Below are 8,728 nucleotides of genomic sequence, written 5' to 3' on the forward strand. Positions count from 1 at the left end.
GTCTCCTTGTCTTCCAGTGGCCCCCTCCCCCGGTGAGGCTAGTTTAAAGCTCGCTGTACGAGATCAGCCAACCTGGAAGAGAAGACATGCTTGCCTTTAGGAGAGAGGTGAAGCCCATCCCACCCCAGCAAGTCCCCCACCCGAAAGCATGGGTCATTATCTAGGAACCCAATATGATGCCTTTCCCCCTGTAATCAGATTCTAGACATGGAAAATATATAGATTTGTTATAATTTATCAATCTAATTACTGGAGGGTCATTCTAAATTCATTCCCACTCCATAACTGCTGCACCAGGGAAAGCTGTGGCAGGGGGGAAGCGATAGGGAACAGGTATCAGAGCAAGCAGTGGGGAGGGGCAGGTGGTTGGGGATACAGTTAGGGTAGGTGGTGGGGGAAGTGATGTGGGCAGACACGTAGCAGACGGTGTGGGCAGGGTTAAGCATCTTAACCCCAAACCCCTTGCCTCCTGCTGCATGTCTCCCCACATCACTTCCCCCCTCTTTCCTTCCCCCCCCAGCCTCTACTCCCCCTTGCTCCAGCTCCAGCCTGGGCATGGAGCATACTTCTGCTCCTGCTCCAGCCTTGCCCAGAAGCAGTGGTGGAAGTTCCATCTGGACTATGCAGCTGGGGCCTGAGCTGCCATGTCCCTGCTGCCACCATTGCTAGTCTAGGTTGGAGCAGAAGCATGCTTGTTCCATGCCCAAACTGGACCAGAAGTGGAGCAAGTGTAAGTGGTGGGGGTTTTGGGGCAAGGGCAGAAGTTGCAGGGGTGGGGAAAGATGGGGAAAGTGGCAGCAGGGGGAAGGTGGTCAGGCAGGGAAGCAGAGACTGCTTGGAGTAAAGGCGGGGGGAAGAAGCAGCATAGGGGCAGGCAGCAACTATACCTTTTGTCCTGACTCTGGGCTGGGAGCCAGAGCCACAGCACCTACTTGCTTTGGATTTTTTCCCCCCGTGTTACACAGGAGGAAAAAAAAAATCATGTCTTGGAATCGAGTAAATATGGTCTTTTGGAAGACATGAAGAAAAATTAAGTAATGGATTATTTAGCATTGTTTTGTCTTTAACATCTTTAAAGTCTTTCTGTTCAGTTGTGGGGAGGGCAGAGGTGGGCCATTGTTGCATTCAGCATTACAAACTCCAGATTGAAATTAAAAAATATGATGGATTTTAACAGTTTTCTTTTAAAAGGTCACATTGGAGCTCAAGATACCCCTTATCTTTCTTGGTCAGCAGGTGTCACAAACCCTGAAACCTTCTGAAGTGTTTGTTTCACATCACCTGTTCTCTTGTGTTTGTTTTAGTGGTGTGGCATGTGTGGTCTCAACTAGTAGGTGACAACAAACTGCATTCAGCTGTATCAACCTTATGTGCATTGTGTTGCTTGATATAAAATGTATTTCATATATGTTTCAATAGGGCCAGGAGTGTACTCTATGATAGTGACTGTTGGATGTCACTCCCTAAATGAGAAAATGCTTTCACACCTGGGAGAGGCGCAAAGCCTAAATGGATGATGAAAGGTAATTGCTGAGAATTAGCAGCAGGGATCTGGGTTTTCCAGTTGCAATGGAGAAACACAGTAAAACCTGAATTTTCTCATTTTAAGGAGAAAAACCTAGATTCTTTCCTTTAAAGGAGAACAATGAAGGAAACAGTGGGTTTCCCCTTGAAAGCTGGCAAATTTCCAGCTTGCAATGGGCTGGGGAAATGGGAGAGGGGCGATCAGAAAGGGGCATCATGTGCATGAGTGCATGTACACATGCACATGGCCTCCAGGCAGCCTGGAGAGCAGCTCCCTCAGGTATGTCTGGTGCGGGGGGTGAGGGAGGGTTGAGGCCCTCAAATTGAGGGAGGGAGTTGGGCAGGGCAGGGCAGGAGAGGAGCTGCAGCTGGGGCTGGCGGTTCTGCCCAGCTTGGGCAGTACATGGGGCCTGGGGCCCAGGGCTGGAATATGTGGCTGCATGGCTTGGGTGGGGAGTGGGACAGGGCTGCAGGCTGGCTCTCTGCCACCTTGTGGACTCCCAAGGGGCCCTCAGGGGCACGTGCCACCAGATTTGTGAACAAGGTACGGACAAAGGCAGGATGCCCACTACAGACTCAGGGCTCCCCACCCTGCTGCCTCCACCCAGGGCTTCCAAGGCCCAGCAGGCAGGACCCAGTGCAGCGGAGTAGAGTAGGGCAGGGAAGCTCAGTGCCACTGCCTGCTGGGAGTTCTGTGCTGCCATGACAAAGCACCCCCTGCCCGCCCAACATCAGCAAGGGGCATGACTCCATGTTGCCACCCCTGCTGCTGCCCGGTAGACAGGGGGTGCCTCACCATAGCAATGCAGGGCTTGCAGCACTGGCATACAGCTTCCCTGCCCCACTCTGCCTTGCTGCATCAGGTCCCACCAGCTGGGTCGCAGAGGCCCCTGAAGGGAGGGCAGCAGGGCAGGGATGCTGAGCCTGCAGCAGGCAGTCTGCATCTGCCCCCACCATGGGCTCTGCTCGGGCCATGCCGCCTGTGAGAGATAGGAAGCCAAGCTCTGCGTTCTGCTCCTCCACAGCAGCTGGTGCCTCCCATGTGCAGCAGCTGGGGCTCAGGCACTGCTGCGGAGGTGCAGGGGGCTGCAGACCCAGGTCCCTGCACCCATTGCCCTGGCAGCTGGGGCCCCCCCTCCAGCAGGGCTGGGTGGCTCTGGGTGGGGAATGAGGGGTACCACCTGGGCTGGGGACCTGTGGGTCAGGAGTGAGGGGCACCAGCAGAAATACTCCACTTCCTTCTTCTCACCTACCATGATTTCCTGGTAATGGGTGTATTTTGGAGTAAGGCTGCTCTTGGGACCAAGGTTGTCCTTTCCAGGGTGCTTTCAGGCTGCTATCATGACCTCCTTGCTGCCCCCTTTAGCCACACCCATGCCTCACTGAGGGTTCCCCATCTGGGACTCTCCTCACTCTTTCTCTTTCTGTGTAGTGAAGTAACACTGGGTTCCTTGGACCCCAACCCTTGTTTGGACTTCAGCCTTTTTGGCCTCAGCCACCTTTTTCTCCAGCTAAGACCCCTCAGCCCAGGTCCACTGATTCAGGCTCCGGCTCTCCAGGCATCAGCCCCATAGCAGAAGGTGCTTACCTGGCACCCCACTCATGGCCTCCTCTACCTTTACAGCCACTTCCAGTCCTCTGATTTTAAACGTAAATTCACAGAAGAAAAACAGAACACAAAAGGTTAACCCTCCAATTATAACTCAACTACAAGCTCCATAGGGGCCATAACAACTGTCATCCTCACAAGGAGCTGTCTTAATTCCCCCCAGCCCCAGGGTACTTCCTTTTCAGTATCAGTTAGCTCTGTCCTCCATTCCTTTCCGGAATGCCTGCAGGCCTAAACTGCCAGTCCCAGCTCAGCAGCTGAGCTTATATGTAGCCAAGCCCTGCCCCTTCTGGTCACCCTTCTGGACAAGGAAGAAGAGATTAACATCATATATCTTGATTTTAAAAAAGCTTTTGATCTGGTGTCCCATGATCATCTCTTAGAAAAACTATGTAGCAGCCTCTGCTACATCACCGTCCTCTGGCTGGGGAATTGGCTCCGAGGTTGGACCCAGAGAGTGGTAGTTGATGGAAGTCAATCGTTGTGGTGCGCCATGACTAGTGGTGTCCCCCAAGGCTCTATCCTTGGACCTATACTTTTTAACCTCTTCATTAATGAAGGGTTTCCTATCACAGTATGGTGTCAGAAGTGGACTGGCCAAGTTTGCCAATGACACCAAATTTTGGGGTAAATTGTCCTCACCCAAGGACAGGATGGTGGTCCAGGCTGATCTTGACAGGCTCAGAAAATAGGCGGATGTAAATCTGATAGTGTTCAACACTGAAAAATGCAAGATACTCCACTTTGGGAAGAAAAACCTGCAGCATGCTTATAGGCTTGGCAGTGCTACACTTGCTAGCACCTTAGCCAAAAGGGACTTTGGGGTCATGACTAGCCACAAGATGAATATGAGCCACCAACATGATGTTGCAGCTGGTAAAGTGAGCAAAACTCTGGCTTGCATCCACAGAAGCTTTTCTAGCAAATTCCAGGATGTCATCCTCCCGCTGTACTCAGCCTTGGTGAGGCCGCAGCTGGAGTACTGCATGCAGTGCTGGGCTCTACAATTTAAAAGGATGTGGAGAAGCTTGAGAGAGTCCAGAGGAGAGCCACATGCATGATCAGAGGGCAGGAAAACAGGCCTTATGATGAGAGGCTGAGAGCTATTGGATTCTTCAGCCTGGAAAAGCACAGGCTCAGGGGGGACCTGGTGGCTTCCTGTAAGTATATAAGAGGTGTACATCAGGATCTGGGAGAACGCCTGTTCACCAGAGTGCCCCAAGGAATGACAAGGTCAAATGGTCACAAACTCCTCCAAGACTGTTTCAGGCTGGACATAAGGAAGAACTTCTTTACTGTCTGGGCCGCCAAGGCCTGGGACAGCCTGCCACCAGAGGTGGTGCAAGCACTTACTCTGGACTCCTTTAAGAGACATTTGGACGTTTATCTTGCTGGGATCCTTTGACCGCAGCTGACTTCCTGCCCCTTGGGCAGGGGGCTGGACTCAATGATCTTACAAGGTTCCTTCCAGCCATAATGTCTATGAAATCTATGAAAACCTGACTGCTGTCCCAAAAGATGGGCTCAGGTATCCCTGCTCTGCCTCAAGAACTGTTTGACTTCTCCTGCCCCGCAGCCCTCCCCATTTTCTTAGCAGTCCCTGGCCTCCAACCTTAAGTCTCTTGAGAGATGCTTGCTGTATTCCCTTTTCCCACTCAGTCTCTACAGCCTGGCTCCTGTAAGGGTTCTATTTCTCTCCCCTTTCCCTATGTTGTATGCAGGTTATAGAGTTTGGGTTCCTTATCACATCTCCCAATATGCACGCATTGGTAGAATCACATCTCTGAACCAGTTTACATGGACTTACACTAGAAAGTTTGTCCATGTCTATCCCAACCATGCAGTTAACTGAAACACACATGCAATATTCTACCATATTAAAGAATTCCTTTCTTGGTAGCAAAATTTATCATCTTGTAATTCAGAATGGAGGACATTAAGAGGACAACTATAGGCTACTGATGAAGGAGAGAGGGAGAAAACTGAAGCTATAAACCAGTTATAATTTTTATATGATTCTTTTGGTTATTAACATACTACTGGTTCTGAGAGTTAAAGATGCAGGAACATAAATATGGTGCATGGTTGGTTAAGATTAAGAAAACCACCCACCTCCTCAAATTCTTATATGTATTATTACTACTAAGCTACTAATCAACTTAGTGTCCAGTCAGTTTTGGCTTTAAGATAACAAGCGGAAGACTAAAAATAAGTGTTACCTTCTGGACTCTGCTCTCACTTACTCCAGTGAGAACTGAAAGTATCATAGGTAGGGACCTACCTAAATCATGGCAGAAATGTCCTGCACAGAAGCTCCTTTAAATCTTGCTCTTTTTACAGCACATCCCTCCTCCCATTTCTGTTTAGTGGAGAGATCTCGTCACCCCTGCCACTTGCTGTTCTTTGCTGATCAGCCAGGAGGCAAAAAACTGGCAGATTATCAGCACGCAGCTGGGTCACCAGGGCCCCTCTACCAACTAGGAATGGGGAGGACATGGCAAAAAGAGTGAGATTAAAGGAGCCACTGCATAGCACATTTCTGCCATGATTTAGTTGGGTCCTTAGTCATAGGACAGAGTGGTCAGGCTCCTCTTTGTTGAAGTATGCATGTTGAGATTTAGTAACTAAGACAGATTCTCCAACATTTGTTTCCAGGCAGCAAACCAAAACTAGCATGTCCTGGTTCGGTTTCAGCTGAAAATTGAGATATCTGAAAGTGTGCCAAAGCAATCTGAACTCTGCAAATAGAAATAAGCAATCTGAAATCTACCCCTTCTAAGAATTCCAAAGAAGGAACCAAACCTTTTCCTTTAGTTGTATGTGTTTTTGACTTGCCTTTATTTTCCACCAGCTTCTGGTTCTGAGTCTCACCTTTATTTTTCTGTTTCTGTATTTTATATTTTTTCCTGTACTTTTGTATTTTGCTCAGGCTGCCTTCTTCAATTTTACTTCAAGCACTTTCTTCACTCTGGTCTTGCTTCTTATGTTTGAAATGTAAGTCACTTCCATGTTCTCTTTGTTTTATGCCATTTCAATCTTTTAAAGCCTGCTTTTCTGCCTCAAATTCTTTTTGTGAATAAGCATACAGGAGGACAGGAAGCATCTGAAATGATGTATGATTGTTTTATATGTTCATTCATGAGTGTAATGGGAAAAAAATTCAGAAGCACCTATCTGATGCAGAAGTCTAATTTTAGCATTACAAACAACTACATACAGGGGTCTCTGTCTTTTCATATTGAGGCAGTGGGATCTTCCTCATTTTCAGTTGAAGTATAGGTTTTTCAATATGGTTCCCAATATTAAAGTAGCTTTGTTGAGGCATAGAAGGTTGTAGAAGAACCAAGCAGAGACTAAAATGAAAGCTCAGTATTCTACCACACATAGGAGCGATGAAAACAGATCAATGCTACTATAAACACTTTGCAAACAGCCACCCACAACATTAAGAGTATTCAAAGGTAAAACATAATGAGGATAAAGAGAGCATGCAGCACAAACTAATAATCTGTTAGGCTGTAAATAAGACATTGCCTTGTGGATGTGATTGGGCATTAATTAAATTGCTCATGGTAGTAAGACACGGCAGATAATTTTTATTTAAGTGAACTGTTGTTTGATTTTCTTTAAACACCTTGCTGTTTACGTTTGTTGGGACCAGTGAAGAATATGGCTGGAAGAGTTGAAGGAAATAAACATGCTCAGATGAATTCAACCCTTCCATTAGCAATACTGCAAACAAGTGTGCCAGAGGCCTTTGTTAAATTCTGAACATGGACAAAAAGCTATTTGCTGTATTCTTTTAGAGAGATGCTGAGAAGGAGATGCGTACATGGTAGCCACCAGGGGGAGCTTCAGACTAAATGATTTATAAGACTTAAAGTGTGAATTGTTTGTCTATCATCATCCATTTTTGTCACCTGGCTGAATCTGAATCCAGCCTCCACTGATAAGTTTACTGCAATTTCTTTATTATCTGGGTAGAGTTTTCTCGGGGCTGGCTGCAATATCACTCTGTTTCTCAGTAAACACTCCGCAAAAGCAATTGGAGTTGGAAAAGTAGCACTTTCTTATTTTTGCAGGATACAAGTGAGAGAAGAAGGGGAGACAAGAACAGGATGCTATTATTTCTACATGGATGCTTCACCAAGTAGAGATGCTGCTTTATGAATCCAATCCTGAAGAGTTGGTTTGCATGGGTATACATCATTTGACAGGCCAGCATTTTCATCTCAGCCTAGGCCAGTTGTGACTGACAGCTATAACCACCTGACAGCTATACTATAGCTTGTGTGTTACGAGTTAATTGTCTCACTTGGCTTCTTAGTGAGCTGGTGTGCACTCGTGCTACCAAAACAATCATTCCTATTGGCATACATACGCATTCTTGGTAAAGGTATTCATAAGAAAGTCAGACAGACAGAATTCACCCCAAAACTTTGCCTAACACTATAGTTTTTGAGTTCTGCAATGCCAGTCTAGACTACAAAAAACAGTAAAGCACACCTGAGCCCCATCCACACTGAGACTTCTACAGGAAGAATTACATTCACTGAGCATTACGGGACTAGAAAACCCTACGGGCCCAGTTGGGATGTGGCTCTTGAGATGAGGCATGTTGCTAGGTGCAGAGCTCTCTCTCTTTCCTGTTGTGAATCTGTTCTATGGAGAGAGAGATACATCAGTCTCTAGCACTGCTGCTTTTTACCACCACTGGTACATTTAAATGAGAAGAATTTAAATTCTCTAACAAAACATCACCATCTCTCTAGAGGACCAATTTACAGCCTGAATCACTAATCTAAACATGACACAAGTTCATCTGTCCCTTCAGTTTTTAAGGCCCAAAGATACCTACACAGGCCTGTTGCTCTTATACTCTGTAAATTATTGGGAAAAAAAATGCAGTTTCATGAAACTAAGGTTAAATGAAACGTTACTTATGGTAATCAAATACATCTCAAAACATTTCAAGATGCGTGCCCTATTTTTCCCCTTGTGCCTGTCTTGCAATTTTCTCATATCTGGACTCTGATATGTTAGTAATTATGATATCCTTTAGACGCTGCCATACTATGAAATCCAGCTGTACTGTTGTACAGTTCCATGACTGACAGGTGAACAATATTACATATTATTGTGTGTAATTAAAAACATGAATGAACTTTCAAACAGGAACTGAGAAGACAAGATTCATTTAATTTTACCCAGTCTCTTGCTTCCTTCATCTTTTGCTTTTGGTAATATCATCACCTATGCTTGGGGTACTGAATGGTCTTCCTTGCTTCCCATATACCTAATATACTATTATTATATCCTATAATTGTGCTATAACACAGAAAACTCACTTTTCTCACAGCAAAATACTCTTTTATGCCTTGGATATCCATCTCCTTGACAACCACAACCATCTCCATTTCATCCACAAAGCAGCAACCCAAATAATCTATTCCACCTGCTCCAAGCAGGCCACTTCCTTACTTAGACACCCTTCCTATGCCACAGCAGCACAAAATAAGGATCAAACCTGCTTTTATTATAGTACCACTGAGACCTCCCCATGTGCCAGGTACTGTATCTGCATATTGCAAGAAG

This window comes from Gavialis gangeticus, unplaced genomic scaffold, assembly GCF_001723915.1.
Source record: "Gavialis gangeticus isolate Ggan-Ray unplaced genomic scaffold, GavGan_comp1, whole genome shotgun sequence".
NCBI classification, from domain to species: domain Eukaryota; kingdom Metazoa; phylum Chordata; order Crocodylia; family Gavialidae; genus Gavialis; species Gavialis gangeticus.